The sequence below is a fragment of the Macaca mulatta genome, chromosome 14 (genome assembly GCF_049350105.2).
Source record: "Macaca mulatta isolate MMU2019108-1 chromosome 14, T2T-MMU8v2.0, whole genome shotgun sequence".
Lineage (NCBI taxonomy): Eukaryota > Metazoa > Chordata > Mammalia > Primates > Cercopithecidae > Macaca > Macaca mulatta.
This window is the reverse complement of record NC_133419.1, coordinates 127,809,523-127,827,946: the sequence shown is the minus strand read 5'-3', so window position 1 is coordinate 127,827,946 and position 18,424 is coordinate 127,809,523.

Genomic DNA, 18,424 nt, shown 5'->3' with positions numbered 1-18,424 from the left:
ATGGAAACTTGCATTGGTAAACCAGGAATGAAAACAAATACTTGGGCCGGGCATGATGGATCATGCCTGTAATCCCAGCACTTTGGGAGGCTGAGGCAGGTGGATCACCTGAGGTCAGGAGTTCGAGACCAGCCTGGCCAACATGGTGAAACCCCGTCTCTACTGAAAATACAAAAAATTAGCCAGGCGTGATGGTAGGCACCTGCAATCCCAGTTACTCTGGAGACTGAAGCAGGAGAATCGCTTGAACCCAGGAGGCGGAGTTTGCAGTGAGCCAAGATCATGCCAATCAACTCCAGGCTGAGCAACCAGGAAAAACTCCGTCAAAGAAAAGGGAAGGGAAGGGAAGGGAAGGGAAGGGAAGGGAAGGGAAGGGAAGGGAAGGGAAGGGAAGGGAAGGGAAGGGAAGGGAAGGGAAGGAAACAAGAGGTTGGAGGGATATTGTAGATCAAACCAAATCTACCTAACTAATAGCAGTCAGAGAAAGGGAAGAGAAAGAGAGGGGAGGTTTGGAGGGGGATGAAAGGGGAAAAGGAGGAACAGAATAGAACAGAACAGAGATCTATTAAAAGAAAGAAGGAGAAACTATGAGAAGATGAAATAGCTTAGGCGGGGAGTAGCAAGGGCCTGACTTAGGGCTATAGCAGTGGAAGGCAATGGAGGGAATGGATGCAAGAAGTCACGCAATAGACAATATGCTGATTTAGCCACAAGCTGAGAGAGAGGAAGGCAGGAGCACAATTTGAGGTTTGAGGGAGACAAAATGCACCAATGAGTAGTCACAAAGGTTTCTGTGAGGAGTTAATATGAAATTCATACAATGATTTTCAGGCCACGGTGAAAACTAAGGTAAGAATAGAAGCAAAGGAGAAGGATAACTATCGAAGATGACATAGATGTAGTACCTAGTACAATGTCTAAGACACAGAGGTGCTTAATGAATATTTGTTTAGAAAGAAAGAAAGAAAAGAGCAGTTGAGGACCGAGTCCCCTTTCAGTGGGTAGAAGGAAGAAGGCATACAGCTGGGGGGAAAAAAAAGGAATGATCAGAGGACACAAATGGGATGTAAAGGATGCTGAAGTAGCAGAGCCACTTAAGCCATGACAATAAGTATGACATGTTGAGCTTTACTTTCTGTATGTCCTTATTCTGTAAGCTTTACTTGGGGAGGAGATTCTATTTCCAAGCTCCTGTGAGTGTTTGCAGGATTCAATTTTTCATGGGCTGTTAAGCTAAGGTCCTCTTTTCTTGGCTGGATATTGGCCAAAGGGCACCCTCAGTTCCTTATTATGTGGTGTCTCTGGCTTGACAGCTTGCATCATCTAAGCGTTCAACCCCGTAAGATGAGGGAGCTGGCTAGCAACACAGAAGTTACAATCTCTTCTTGTTACTAACTTGTTGACTTGTTACCGAATCATAGAAGTTCATTTTCCATCAAATTTTCCTAATCCTATTGGTTAGAAGAAGTCACTAGAAGAGTGTAGGCTGGCCTACACTCAAAGGCAGGGGAATACACAAGGTGTGAATACAGAGAGGCAGGATCACCAGGGCCATCTCAGTGGCTGCCTATAAGATAAGGATTGCAGTAGATAGGAATTCACTAATATTCTAAAAAGTACCCAAGTTTATTTATTTACTTTATTTCTAATCTTTTTTTAAAAAGTTATACTCTCTAGATATGAATTTACTAATATTCTAAAAGGTATCCAAATTTATTTATTTACATCATTTCTAATCTTTTTTTAAAAAAGTTATACTCTCCATAAGGATTTTTTTAAGACTAACTCTCTGGAGATTAAAAAAATTTATAGTCACACACTGCATAACAACTTTCCATCAACAGTGGACCACATACACAACGGTGATCTCAAAAGATTATAAGGGAGCTGAAAAATTCCTATCATCTAGTGATGTTGCAGCCATCATAATATCATAGTGCAATGCATTGCTTACGTGTTTGTGGCGATGCTGGTGTAAACACACCTACTGTGCTGCTGGTCATATAAATTATGTACAGTACCTAATACTCAATAATAATAGTAAATGACTATGTTACTAACTTATGTATTTACTATACCATACTTCTATCATTATTTTAGAGTGTACTTCTACTTACAAAAAGCCAGCTGTGAAACAGCCTCTGGCTGGGCCTTCAGGAGGTTCCCAGAAGAAGGCATTGTTATCACAGATGACAGTTCCATGGGTGTTATGGTCCCTGAAGACCTTCCAGTGAGACAAGATGTGCCAATGGGACAAGATGTGGAGGTGGAAGTCAGTGATACTGATGGTTCTGACCTTGCATAGGTGTAGGCTAACATGTTTGTGTCCTGCTTTTTAACAAAAAGTTTAAGAAGTAAAAAATAAAATAAAATGTTTTAAAAATAAAAATAATCTTATAGAATAAGGATATACAGAAAGAAAATTATTTTTGTACAGCTATAGAACGTGTTTGTGTTTAAGCTAAATGTTATTTGAAAAATCAAAAAATTAAAAGCTTATGAAGTAGAAAACATTACAGTAAGCTAAGATTAATGTATTATTGAAGAAATACAAACAACGATTTATAATTTTAGTATAGCCTAAGTGTATAGTGTTTACAAAGTCTACAGTAGTGTACTGTAAAATGTCCTAGGCCTTCACATTCACTCACAACTCACTCACTGACTCACCCAAAACAACTTTCAGTCCCGCAATCTCCATTCATGGTGAGTGCCCTATACAGGTGCACTATTTTTTAACTTTTATATTATATTTTTACTGTACCTTTTTATGTTTAGATACATAAATACCATTATGTTACAATGGCCTACAATACTCAATACAGTGGCATTCTGTACAGGTTTGCAGCCTAAGAACAACAGCTGTATCATATAGCCTAAGTGCGTATCGGGCTATACTATGTAGATTTGTGAGGTACGCTCTATGATGTTTGCAAAACAATGAAATTGCCTAATGAGGCATTTCTCAGAATGTATTTCCTTTGTTAAGAGACATAAGACTATTTTTGTTTTGTTTTTGTTTTTGAGAGATGGAGTCTCGCCCTCTCACCCAGGCGGGAGTGCAAAGGCATGATCTCAGCTCACTGCAACCTCCACCTCCCAGGTTCAAGCAATTCTCCCTGCCTCAGCCTCCTGAGTAGCTGGGGATTACAGGTGCACGCCACCACATCTGGCTAATTTTTGTATTTTTAGTAGAGTCAGGATTTCACCATGTTGGTCAGACTGGTCTCAAACTCCCGACTTCGTGATCCACCCGCTTCAGCCTCCCAAAGCGTTGGGATTACAGGCATGAGCCATCAAGCCCGGCCCACAAAACCATTTTTGAAAGTAGGCTGGTATAGGTACAAATATCGGGAAAAAAGAAACATGGGTAAATAGAAAGGAATGAAGAAAAGATGAAAGACAGGAAGAAAAAAAGGAAAGGGATCATTTAAATGCTTGCTGCAATGCTATTGTGGGTAAAGATGAGATTTGGAGTCTGTTGGTGCTGGTCCTGTAAGACTCAAGTTGAGATTAAGTGAAGACGAAGGAGGTGGTGAATGTGAGAGTTCTTGGGTGTCATGTTGGTGATCAGGAAGAACGCTGAGGCCATGGACTATAACAACAGCAAGTATAGAGGATCTACCTGTCCCACACACTGTGCTAAATGCTTCACACAAGAGTCACAACAATAATCATGGCACTCATCAACTATGTGATTAGCTTGTTTTAGGATGATATATAGATAGAATTTAATCCTCAAAAATAACTCTTTAATATTATGTTCATTACAAAAATGTGGAAATTAAAGACTTGAAAGTTGAAGTAACCCACTCAAGGTCGCAAAGCTAGAAAGTGGCATAGTAATGATGGTAATCTGGATCTTGGTATTATAAAACTCATTAATACTTTCAATTACCTTGCTGCAAGGCCCCAGTTGTTGAAAATAGGGTGGGAGGGAATTAAGAGTGTAGACCTAGAAGTCAAAGCATAAATTTAAAGAGAGCATACAGAGAGATGAGTGCATTTTAGAAGACAAAGAGGGAAGAAATTCAGGTGGCCTGATAAAAATGGTATATAGTTTTTTAAAATGGGAGAGAGAGAGAGAGACAAGTGGTGAATAGGGATAAGAGAAGCATGGTGTCATTTTTTTCATCTAGTGATTTGTTTAGCCTAATTTTAGCAGTTTAGGACAAACGGAGAAATAAAAGTTTTCATAGGGAGAGAGGGAAAAATAAATCTCATGGGCCACAGTACAATGAGGTGAGTTATAAGCATTGTAACACCTGAGTGTCACAGTGTTCTGGAATATCCCTTTTGTGAAGATTTTGATGATGATAATTTAATCATGGATTAGTGAGGTCCTCAAGAGAGTTTTTCTTTTTGAAACTTGATATGCATTGATGAAATTAAAGAAGAAGGAAAAGCATTAGTCTTTGCTTTTATAATACTTATAGTGTAAAGACTGGGGTGACCCTTTAATTTATTGGCTAAACCTGGACACTTTTAGAGTGAAAGAGAGCACCTTTAATAATTTGCTGGGACAGCAGATACAGAATAGAACTGTTCCAAACAGACTATAATTTATGCTCACCATATGAATGGAGATTATAGACAATAAATTAGCAAAGGAACAAATACATATGCAATTATAAGTTTATGAGTCCTTTAAAGGAAACAAAATTTATTTGAATAGGAAGCTCACAGAAGGACTCTCTGTGGAGGTGATTAAATGAATACCTGAAGGACAAAAAGGAAACATTCATGTGAAGAGGAAATAGCAGGGTAGTTTAATAAACCCTAAACTGAGATAGCTCAGGTAGTCCAAGGATCTGAATGGGGTGCAGTTTTGCTAAAGCATCCCTACAAGGGTAATGACAAGAGAGGAGGCTAGAAAAAGATCACAATAAGTAAGTAGGTCACACGGGATTTAATTCTAAGTGCAGTAGGAAGCTATTGAAGGTGTTTATGTAGTCTAGTGAGATTATCCAATTTATGTAAAAAATGTGGATTGTGTAGTTGCTGTGTGAAAAGTATTCCATAGAAGGGCAAGAATGGCAATGAAGATTGAAACAAATAAACAGAGTCTACATATCATCTGGAGGTGAAATGATCAGACCTGTTGATGACTAAAGGCAGGGGTTGATGGAGAAAGGAATTAAAAAGGCCTTCGGGTTTTCCGGAATGTGCCAATGAATGGATCGCAGTGGCAATGTCTGAGATGAAGAAGTCTTTCAAACAGGAAGCCATCTAAGTAGGAACAGTGAGAGCATTGATTCCAAGTTTAGGAACTAACTCAGCTGGGCGCGGTGGCTCATGCCTGTAATCCCAGCACTTTGGGAGGCTGAGGCAGGAGGATCACCTGAGGTCAGGAATTTGAGATGAGCCTGGCCAACATGGTGAAATTCAGTCTCTACTAAAAATACAAAAATTAGCCAGATGTGGTGGTGCATGCCTGTAATCCCAGCTACTTGGGAGGTTGAGACAGGAGAATTGCTTGAAACCAGGAGGCGGAGGATTCAGTGAGCTGAGATCATGCCACTGCACTCCAGCCTGGGCAACAGAGGGAGACTGTCTCAAAATCAAACAAACAAAAAAATCTCAATTTCTCTCCACCAGTGTGAAAATAAGAGCTCAAATGTCCACAATATCAGTTAGAGTTCTTTGGTTGAAAGCAACAGAAATGGACTCAGGATAGTTTAGGCAAAGGCAATGCATCGGAAAGATAATGGGGACTCACAGAAGCAAGGGGAAACTGAAGACTCAGACTTGGATGCAGACAGAAGCCAAGGCACTTCTAAAGGCAGAAACCACAACTGATTAGAACCTAAACCTACTTCTGTAATGAATTAGAATGACAACCATTATCAATCTTTTTAAATCTCTGCTTAAGAAATTGTATTCAAGATGGTAGTCTCTAACTGGTTTCATTTGTGTTGTGTGTCATCTTTTCATAAGACTGTAAACATGGGGAAAAAGTTAATTTCTCATATGAAGTGCAGAGAATGGTCATTGAGAAACCCAAATCAACATCTGACCTGTTTTGACCAACACAAGAGGCTGCTGGGAGTAGACATAGAACTGAAATTGCCAATGGTCCAGCAGCAATCATGAAACTACTCAACAACTTGGGAAAATCTGAGATGAAGCGGGAGTTAGGGGATCAGACTCTTCCCAAATTTTACTCAGAAGGGTACAATACAGGACAATAATAATGCTTTCCTCAATGTAAAGGAGTCATTTTCCACAAACCACTTTATGCTGATAGAAAAATAGCATAAATACTAGCATATTTATAAGACATTTAATTTTGAGTCTATATTTGATGATAATCCAGGAAAATTATTGAACCTGGGCCCTCTTCACTACATTGGGCTGATTTAGCTAATGATCTGTTAATGAGTTGTTAATCACTTATTCAAATTGGGAGGGTTGGGTGATTGAGCAGGTGCTGAACCTGGAGGAAGTATCTGCTGCAATAATACCTTCCAATTACTATTTCTCTGAAGGAAGGCTCTTATTGCTTGAACTCCTTCTTTTTTTCCTTCCACTTTCTAGCAGAATCTTGAGCAAAATTGTCTCCTGATGTTTCCTGAAATTCTGGTGGCCAGGGTCTAGCCATGAATGTTACGTGTTGCTTGCTGATGCAAACAGTAATTATAGTACAGTAGCCGTTTGGCCATTTCAACTGAAAAGCCATATAACTTCAGAAAAGCAATTACTGATGTATCAATATATCTTTCTGGCAACAACAACTATAAAACTAAACAATTGTATGAAATTGTGTAGTATATGAAAATATGTTTACAGGCACTATCTCATTTGATCAGATACAACAACCTCATGAGACGAGAAGATGAGGAATTATTTTTTAGATGATGCAATGGAGGATTAGAGAAGTTAAGAAACTGCCCAGGTCACTTAACTTGAAAGGAACAGAACCAAATTTCAATCCAGGTGTTACTGACTCCAAATTCTGTGTACTCTGTGTGGGCCATGTTGTCTCTCCTAGAATCTGAAGTAAACATTTTAAAAGATAAGGAAATTGATGCAACTTATTTCGCTCATGAACCATATAAATTTTGCTTCTAAATTAGTGTTCATTAAACTCTGGACAGGAGAACACTTCCTTCAGAAGTACATGGGATGTTGGTTAACATGCAATTGCAACAAAAACAAAAATTGACAAGTGGGACCTAATTAAACTAAAGAGCTTCTGCACAGCAAGAGAAACCATCAACAGAGTGAACAGACAACCTACAGAATGGGAGAAAATAGTCACCAACTATGCACCTGACAAAGTTCTAATATACAGAATATATAAGGAATCTAAACAATTCAACATGCAAAAAACAAATAACCCATTAAAAAATGGGCAAAGGACACAGACACTTCTCAAAAGACATATGCACAACCGACAAACATGAAAAAATGCTCATCATCACTAATCATCAGAGAAATGAAAATCAAAACCACAATAAGATACCATCTCACACCAGTCAGAATGACAATTATTAAAAAGTCTAAAAACAATAAATGATGGTGAGGCTGCAGAGAAAAAGGAAGGCTGATACACTGTTGGTGGGAGTGCAAATTGGTTCAGCCGCTGTGGAAGGCCATTTGAAGATTTCTCAAAGAACTTAAAACAGAGCTACTATTGAACCCAGCAATCCCATTGCTGGCTATATATCCAAAGGAAAATAAATCGTTGTATCAGACAGACAATGCATGCTTAACGTTAATCGCTGCAGTATTCACAATAGCAAAGACATGGAATCAACCTAGGTGTGCATCAATGGTGGATTGAATTTAAAAAAAAAAGTGGTCTATATACACCATGGACTACTGCATGCAGCCATAAAACAGAATGAAATAATGTCTTTTGCAGCAACATGGATGCAGCTGGAGGCAATTATCCTAAGCGAATTAATGCAGAAACAGAAAACAAAATATCACATATTTTCATTTATAAGTGGGAGCTAAACATTGAGCACACATGGTCATAAACATGGGAACAATAGACACTGGGGACCACTGAAGAAGTGGGGGGAAATGGATTTAAAAACTACCTATTGGGTACTATGCTCATTACCTTGGTCCAAAATACCCATGTAACAATCCTATGTGTGTACCTGCTGTATCTAAAATAAAGAATGAAAATTATTAATGAAGATTTCTGAGCTCCATCCTGATCTATCAAATCAGAATCTCTGTGAGTAGGTTCCATGAATTTGTATTTTATACACTCCCCAAGTAGTGTTTATGTACACTAAAGTTTGACAATTTTAGTTGCTCACTGATTTGCCTTACCTATTACTATGGCCAACACATTAAATAAGATTAATGACCTAAACTCTCTGCCTAGAGCATATTAGAAGCATAACATTAGAAGATGAAATGGGAAAGAAAAGGAAAAGCTCTTTGAAGGTAGCACACATATCGGGAGAGGTGATATTTGACAAACTGCTATTGAGAAATAGGAAAGAAACACTAAAAAATAGATGTAGACCTGTATTTACCACAGCAAAACAAATCACAGAAATTGCTTATGCCCATCCTGAGTCACAAAAAAGGTTTAAATTTTATTCAGTGCCCTTTTTCTGTTAATACCAGGAAAGGCATAATAAATGTTTAAAGGATTTTGAAAAACAACTTTAGATTAAAACTGGCACTTGTGCAGATAATTTTTATGTTTGACAGCTCCTTGAAGATTTTCTGAGTTTTTTTTTTTTTAACATTTGACTATAAGTTAAATTGCCAAGGTCCAAACCTCACTCCTGATGACAAGGGATTTTGTAAACATGGGCAAGTTTCTTAATCTCAATTTTCTCAGAACTGTGCAATGACCGAAGTTGTGAGGATGGAGTGAAATAATGAATGTGAGCCTCGTGCATATGGAAAAACTCTGTATGAGTGTGAGGTATAATTATCGTCTGAACATTTTTGTATGACACTTTGTCTCTGATCATTCTGGATTAATAAGACATCATTGCATTCTATTTACCAGCTGGCATATGAATGCAGAATGACCTATTAAATAAATAGTGTTATGAGTCCCATGAAACAATTCGCCCACATATTCATGTTCCTGACCTCTGTTCCTAGTTGTAACGAGTGGCCTGGGACTAAAACCCCTTCACTTACAAGTTTTCTTATTTTCAGGATGGGCCTGCGAGTTCTTACTAAGTTTCTGTCAAAAGTATGTCACAAGGATACTGGAGAATGTCTTGGAACACTGAATTATTTGGTTATTCCTATTTTCTAGGTGTAAGATAGTGCTATAAGGCATGAAAAATTATTTTCATTTAAAGGGGTGGTCATCAGAGACAGTAAGTGACCCCAGACTACTTGTATAATTACATTTTTAAATTAAACATTAAAATTATTTAAAAAATCATTCCATTGACAAGTTTCATGGAAGACTTTCAGCTGGGTTAAGTTGGGGAAATGATAAGACTGTGGTTGCTATTGTTTTGGTTATTTGCTTTACTCTTGTTTTTTGGTGTATTTTTCTTTTCCTGATTCAATTATTTTTCAAATCATTTGCCTGAAAGAATCTAACTAGGGCAGAGAGTTTAAAAACATGAACAAGATTTTTTAATCTTTTGTTTTTCTGCTGAGGCCTAAATTTTCTCATTTTCTAGAGAAACAAAAAGGATGCTTGAGGCCTACTAAGCATCAATTTTTGTTTAAAAAAATGGAAAACTTTTAAATCAAGGTTAAAACGGGTAAACCTGTCACTGCAATAATATGTGCTGGTTTATTCCTTTTCTTAACTCCTTGTTGACAAATAAAATTCAAGGGAACAAAAGATCCGCATTTTCTAATAAGCAATTTGTGTTTACAAATGCTTGCCTGATATACATTTGCCAGACTTATTAAACTCATGGTTTTAAGATACCAATGGGTTGAATTTTATTTTCCCCCAAGGACCAGAAGAGAGAGATTATTTTATTCTTTAATCATATCGTCCGACAGCATCCACAGGAAACCATCTTGAAAATGTCTTTAATACTATCAGTTTGAATATTTGATCCCAGCCAAGGAATTAAAATTTGCCTTTTAATAATTTTTCAGGATCATGGATTCCTTTTAGACAAATAGGAACTAGAATTCTAAGTGGTTAACCAAGATCCCGAAACAATGCCACTTTAAAGTATGAAAAAGGGCTTGGATAAGGGACATTGTTTTCCTCGGTGTTTGAAAATTCTGCTAATCCCCATCCTTCAAAGATAAATGCATTCATTACATTAATCGGAGAAAGGGACATGGTGAAATAAATGAAAGTTATTAAAGGAAGGGAGATGGATGGCAATAGAGGCAGCCGTGTGTTTTGCCACCACCAAATTCATTTCCAGAAAAAAACCCTTATCAATTTCTAGGGAATGGTTTGTTCTGTCAAGGTGGATGCAGTGTTAATGTTCTTTACAGCTCTCTCAGAGCCAGTGCAGTGACACCAATCTAAATAAGAGAAAAGGGAAGGCTTAATCACACTTGTCACTGACCAGTTATTAACATTTTCCTACAAGGGCATTAGAAGAAAAATTCTGAGAGGTCAATTTGTATTTCAAGAGTGGAGGCAAAAGAGAGAAAACTTACTTGAAAGCAATGTGCTTACGGCAAGAGCAGGTGTGTTAAGTCCACTTCAAGTTGGCAAGCCTTTATTAAGAATCTTCTGTGTTACAGACAACTTTCTAGGTCTGCTGTTATTCAAGGAGTTTATTGTCTAGCAGGGAAAACTTAAGAAAAAAATAAATTCAACAAACATTTGTCAAAGCAATTTGAATAGACATATACACTAGCTACAAAGGAGGAATTGATGAATTCTTCCTGGAAAACTAAAAACAAGGAAAGGTTTGAGCTAGATGCTTGACTGTGGGAGAGAAAATGTCTGACAGAAGAGAGAAAAGGGAAGTTCCAGACACAGAACACGCCTGGGCAAATGCTCAGGGATTAAAAAGCAGCATGGTAAATTCTGGAATACATGGGTCCTATATTGATAAAGCATAACGTTCCTGATGGAAGGAAATAAGCAATTTGGGAACAAGTGTCACCCTATTAAGCAGAACCTTGTGTTGAGAAGGCACTAATAGGCATTTTGAAGAGCAATTGTATGATCAAACTGACTTATGTAAAGTTTATTCAAGAAGTTTTGTAGAGCATGAGTTAAAAGGGGTCAAGCGTGGAGACTTGGAGGCTGGTTAGGAGAATATTGCAAGATATGCAAATGAGAGATACAGTGATCTAAATTAAGGCAGTAAAGGTAAAATCAAGGATAGAAATTATGATAGATGTTGAGTATATTTTTTAATAATGTCTGGATTTTGACGTTGTTTTGACATAGCATAGGTGACTTATTAGATGTAGACTGATTTCCTACCTGTTTCAAAGTGACCCCTGAATCAAAATCTACTCTATTGTGTCGTCATCACATAATGCTGTGTAATCCCTTACTCTTTTCTCAGGCTCCCGTTTACAAACCATTCTGCTGTACCCTCTGAAACTGTTAATACTGTTGTGTGTGTGTGTATGTGCCTATGTGCCCTATACTAACTACCTTCTTGTCTTGGTTGGGACTTCATCTCCCTTGAGGCCCTTGTAAATGATAAATGATTATTTTCTCACATATATTTTAATTCTAGATAAAGAAGAACAGATAACTGTCCTTGTGAATCCCAGTGGCATCTTTTTGCTCCCCCTTATTTAAATTAAAGTGTCTTCTTTGACGTTTCTACTCTTTGAGTGCACTGTTCTCTAAATATTATTATCTATTGACCTCCAATTTCTCTTCAGTAATCAAGTAGTCTGTCCCACACACTTTCAGTCATTAAATATTCCATCCCATTCTCTTTATAGTCAACTCAAGCTCTGCCAGAATTCTAGCATCAACTCCCATAACCTCAAATTCCCCAAGAATGATTTATTGAACACTTTAGGTCACTTATTTAGCCTCTTCATCTACAAATGATCCTCTCTAATCTACTCAAGTTTATTTCTTGAACTTGGTTATATGGTAGACTTCTCCACATTCCAAAATCAATCCCTAAGTCAAGCATCCACTTCTCTAATCAAAACATTTTTTCTTCCATTTCGCTTATTAAATTACTCCCATTTCAACCTTGCATTCATCTACACTCCACTCTTCACTTTTTACCTTAGGAATCCAAAATATGCCATTTAAATAACACTGACTGTAAAATCTAAACTCATTTTTTCCTCAGTGTTTTGCCTCTTGTCTCTTTCAAATCCCTAACACTGAAAGACCCCAAGCAAATGTGTTCTCCATTCCTGCACCAGAGTTGCTGAGCACAAATAGAAAAGCAAACAAACAAACAAACACCCAACATTACAACCCCATGTTTAAGCTAAGATGAGTTCCCAACATTGACTATCAAGACTTCTGTTCCTTTATTCATCTCTTTCTCTCACTCTCTAAGTTTCTACCCATTTCAAAGAGAAAATAGAAGCTATTAGATAGGAACCTTTCATCTTCCCATTCTCAGACATTATAATTTTCCATCCTCTAAAATCCTTCCTTTCTTCCTCTTCTGTTATAGTACAAGGCTTGTCCATGTTCTTGCAACATATGCTTTCAATTCCATCTCTTCTGACCATCTGAAAAAATTAACCCTGTTTTTAGCCCTTCTTTCTGCAACAGTTAACATCTCCTCCTCAAATTATTCCACCAACTTTTAATTAAGTTGGATTTACTCCAATGTAAACAACAAATTAGTAACAAAACACAACAAAACCCTCTCTTGTCTCCAACACTTATCTCCAGCTAAAGTGCTGCCTTTATCCTCCTCTGGAAAAACATATCAAAGACATGTTTAAAATCCTTATATATAATTTCTTCATGTCTCATCCAATCCTCAAGCCAACTCCATTTGACTACAATTCTAACCCTCAATCCTCCACTGAAACAGCCTGCACTAAGAAAACCAATGATCTTCAGGTTGTTAAATCCAAAGAAGAGTGCTCAGTCCTGCTCTTAATGGATCACAGTTTAAAAACTGAAACTCCTTCTTCTTTAACTTCTGTGAAATCTGCACTGTTTTTCACCTACTCCTCTAGCTGCTTGATTTCTTTTTCCTTGGCACGTTCAGCTTACTTTTCTGGTACAGTAAATGTTAGAATTACCCAAGACTCAGTCATAGGCCGGCTTTTCCTCTGAACGGTTTTTGTGTCTCCAGACATGGGTCGGCCAGCTGTTTTTGTAAAAAGCCAAATAGTGAATATTTTAGACCTTGGGGGCCATATAGTCTCTGTCACAATCACTCAAATCTACCGTTGTAGAATGAAATCTGCCCCAGACAATATGTACATTAATAGGCATGGCTGTGTTCCAATGAAACTGTATTCACAAAATCAATCAGCACGCCCAATTTGTCCCAGGAGATTTACCGGACCCTGTTCTAGATAATATCTTCCATATCTATGGCTTTAATTTCTACCTAGAGATGAATCAAAAATCATCCATATCCATCCATGACTTCTCCCCTAAGTTTCAGACTGAAGGAACATTACCATGGGAACAAGTAAAAGGCACCACAAACTCAACCAAAGTTCCTATAATTAAAATGAAAACCCACAATGCGCTTTACAGTGGCCCACAAGGTCCTATGCGATATGGACACCCACTCATTAATTTCAGACACGATTCCTACTATTCTCTCCTTCACTCACTCCATTCAATTCACACAGTCTTCTTGCTGTTGCTTGGACATAAACATGTCAATCAGCATTTTGCTCCAGGGTCTTTGTATTTGGTTTTCCCCTCTGTCTGAATAGTCTACCCTCAGATGTTCACATCACTAGCTAATTTACTTTCTTCAAGTCTTTGCTGAAACATTACTTCCTCCACAAAGACTAACTACACTATTTAACATTGTATCCTCCTCACTTTGTTGGCCTCAATCCTTCTTATGCTTCGATATTTCTATTTCCATTGCATCCACTTTACAGGACACTATATGATTGACTTATTTATGGTACTTAATTTTTATTGTCCACCTCCTATCACGAGAGTGTAAGCTCCAAGAGGGCAGTGATGGTTTGTCTATTGTTTTCATTGATATATCTCAAGAGCCTAGACAGATGCCTGGTATCTGAGCTGACTTAATAAATATAATAAGAACAAATACCTAAAAGTATGTAAAGCCAAACTCACACTGCTCTCACTTTGTATTCCCCATGTAACAAAAATAAAACAAATAAAAACAAAAACAAAACAACAAAAAACCTGGTCTTCTTCTAATGTTAGTCATTCTTGCTTTCACTTCCCATAGCCAGTCTTTCAAACATTCTTTTCATTTTACCCTAAAAAAATTTGGGGGATTAATTCACGTCATTTTTTTCCCCTGAATTTTCGTTCACCTTCCTGTCTAAGGAGCCATCGCCTCTCACTTGAATTAATGAGATAGACTTCTAACTGGTCCTTGCATTTACTTCAGAATGCCTCCAAAGTCATTATCCATTCCGTAGCCAACGGTATAATTTTCAATATATAACTTTTTAAAATCTCTGTGCCCTTTCCATGCCACTCCTGCTTAAAACTAACCTTTAGCAGAGGGGCAGAGCAAGACGGGTGAATAGGTGAATACTAGCCACCACCAATCATCCCTCCACACCCCACCAGAAAACAAATTTTAACAACTAACTACATATAAAAAAGTACCATAATAAGAATCAAAAGCCTAATACTAGTTTGGTCACACTGGGGTAGAGCAGCAAGAGGGTGTTTGGGGTCCCCACATCTAGATAGACTCTTGGATAGCATTTCTGGACAGGCCCTGGGCCATAGGGGAGCCCACTGCCCTGAAGGATGAGTCTCAGGCCTGCCACCATTCACCAATAAGCTGACTAAAGAGCTCTTGAGCTTTATGCGAACATTGGTGGTGGCCTGACAGAACTCCCTGTGGGCCAGTGGTGGTGGCCACCAGGATAGGTTCCTCTGCCTGTGGAAAGGGGAGGGAACATCAGATAAAATTTTGTCTTGTGGTTTGAGGCCAACTTAGCCGAAGTAGATTAGAACACTAGGTAGATGTCTAAGGTTTCTGACTCCAATCCCTAGCTCCCAGATAGCATCTGTGGACCCACTTGGGGCCTGAAGGAACTTGCTGTCCTGGAGGGAGGAGCCCTAGGACCTATAGTAAACATAGGTGGTAGCCAGGTAGTGGTTATAGTGGGTTTTGAGTGAGATCCACTGTTGTACTGGCTTCAGGCCTGACACAGCACAATCCCAGTGCTGGTGGTCACAGTGGCACTTGCATCACTCCACCTCCAGCTCCAGGCAGCAGAGCACAAAAAGAAAGACTCCCTTTTTTAGGAAAAAGTAAGGAAAGACAGCAAGAGTCTCTGCCTGGTAATCCAGAGCATTTTTTCTGGATTGGATATTATCCAAGACCATCAAGGTGGTATTTCTATGAGTCTACAAGATCTACAGTACTATTGGGCTTGGGTCTCAAGTACCTTTGAATACCTGGAAAGCCTTCCCAAGAAAAACAGACATAAACAAGCCCAGACTGTGAAGATTATAATAAATACCTTACTCTTCAAAGTCCAGACACAAACAAACCTCCATAAGCATCAAAATGATCCGGGAAAACATGATCTCACCAAATAAACTAAATAATACCAAGGGCCAACCCTGAAAACACAGAGATATGTCCCCTTTCAGACAGAGAATTCAAATTAACTGTGTTGAGAAAAGAAACTCAAAGCAATTTAAGATAACACAGAGAAGGAATTCAGAATTTTATGAGATAAATTTAACAAAGAGATTGAAATAATTAAAAAGAATACAAGAAAAATTCTAGAATCAAAATATGCAACTAAAATACTAAAAATGTATCAGACTCAATCTTTAACAGGAGAATTAACCAGGCAGAAGATAGAATTAGTGAACTTGAAGACATGCTATTTGAAAATACACAGAGAAGACAAAAGAAAAAAAAAAGAATAAAAAAGGATGAAGCCCACATACAAGATTTGAAAAATAGCCTCAGAAGGGCAAATCTGAGAGTCACTGGCTTTAAAGAGGAGACAGAGAAAGATATAGGGGTAGCAAGTTTATTCAAAGGGATAATATAAAAGGACTTCCCAGACCTAGAGAAAGATGTCAATATTCAAGTACAAAAAGGTTATATAACACCAAGAAGACTGAGTCCAAAGAAGACTACCTTAACGCATTTAAATACCAAACTCCCAAAGGCAAAGGATAATGAAAAGATTAGAAAAGCTGTGAAAGAAAAGAGACAAATAACATACAAGTGTTCCAATATGTTTGGCATCAGACTTTTCATTACAAACTTCATAGGCCAAGAGAGAGTAGCATGACATATTTTAAGTGCTGAAGGGAAAAAGCTTTCACCCTAGAAGAGTATATCTGGCAAAAATATCCTTCAAGCATGAAGAATAAATAAAGACTTTTTTAGACCAAAAAAAAAAAAAAAGCTGAGAAATTTTATCATCAGGCCTGTCTTACAAAAAAAACGCTAAGGAAGTTGTTCAGTCAGAAAAAAGTACGTAAATGAACAATAAGAAATCATCTTAAAGGTACAAAAATTACTGGTAATAGTAAGCACACAGAAAAACACAGAACATTATAAATTTGTAATTACAGTGTATAAACTACTCTAATCTTAAGTAGAAAGACTAAGTGATAAACCAATCAAAAATAATAGTTACAACAACTTTTCAAGACATAGACAGCACAATAAGACATAAAGAGAAAAAAAAACAAGAAGCTGAAAAGTGGAGTAACAGAGTTCAAGTGTAACGTTTTTATTAGTTTTCTTTTAGCTGGTTTGTTTGTTTTTGCAACCAGTGTTAAGTTGTCATCAGTTCAAAATAATGGTTATAAGATAGTATTTGCAAGCCTCATGATAAACTCAAATTGAGAAACATACAGTGAATACACAAAAAATAAAATTGTACTGCCGGGAAAAAAAATCACTTTCACTAAAGGAAGACAGGAAGAAAGGAAAGAAAGAAGAAGATCACAAAACAACTGGAAAATAAATAACAAACTGGCAAGAGTAAGTCCTTACTTATTAATACTAGCATTGATTGCAAATGAACTAAACTCTCCAATCAAAAGACACAGAATGCCTGAATGGATTAAAAAACAAAAAAAGACCTAATGATCTGTTGCCTACAAGAAACACACTTCACCTATAAAGATACACGTAGACTGATAAAAAGATGGAAAAAGATACTCCATGCCAATGGAAAATAAAAAGGACTAGGAGTAGCTATAATTATATCAGGCAGAATAGATTTTAAGACAAAAACTGTAAGAAGAAACAGGGAAGGGCCTTTCAAAATGATAGAGTGTTCAGTTTAGCAAGAAGATATAACAAGTATAAACATATATGCACGCAAAACAAGAGCACCTAGATAGATAATGCAAATATTATTCCAGCTAAAGAAACAGAGAGACTTCAATACAATAATAGCTGGAGACTTCAACATTTCACTTTTAGCATTGAACAGCTCTTCCAAACAGAAAATCAACAAAGAAACATCAGACTTAATCTCCACTACAGAACAAATTGACCTAATAGATATTTATGGAACATTTCAACCAACAGCTGCAGAATGCACATTCTTCTTCTCAGCACATTGATCATTCTAAAGGACTGGCCTTATGTTAGGTAATAAAACAAGTCTTAAAACATTCAAAACATTGAAATAATATCAAGCATCTTCTCTAACTGCAATAGAACAAAATTATAAATCAATAACAAGAGGAATTTTGGAAACTGTACAAACCCACAGAAATTAAACAATATGCTCCAGAACAACCAGTGGGCCAATGAAAAAATTAAGAAGGTAATTGAAAAACTTCTTGAAACAAATAATAATAGAAACACAACATACCAAAACCTATGGGATACAGCAAAAGCGGCACTGAGAGAGAAAATTACAGCCATCAGTGCCTACATCAAAAAAAGAAAAACTTCAAATAAATAACCTAACAATTCATCTTAACGAACTAGAAAAGAAAGAGGAAAGCAAACCCAGACTTAGTAGAAGAAAAAACACAATAAAGAACAAAGCAGAAATAAACAAAACTGAAATTAAAAATATACAAAAGAATAATGAAACAAACAGTTGGTTTTTTGAAAAGCTAAACAAAATTGGCAAACCTTTTGCCATAGTAACTTAAAAAAAGAAAGAGAAGATCCAAATAAATAAAATCAGAAATGAAAAAGGAGAAATTACAACTGATACTGCAGAAATTCAAAGGGTTATTAGTGGCTGCTATGAGTAACTATATGCCAATAAATTGGAAAATCTAGAAGGAATTGACAAATTCCTAGATACATACAACTGACCAAGATTGAATCAGGAAGAAATTCAAAATCCGAGCAGACTAATAACAAGTAACAAGATTGAGGCCGTAATAAAAAGTTTCCCAGAAAAGAAAAACTGAAGACCT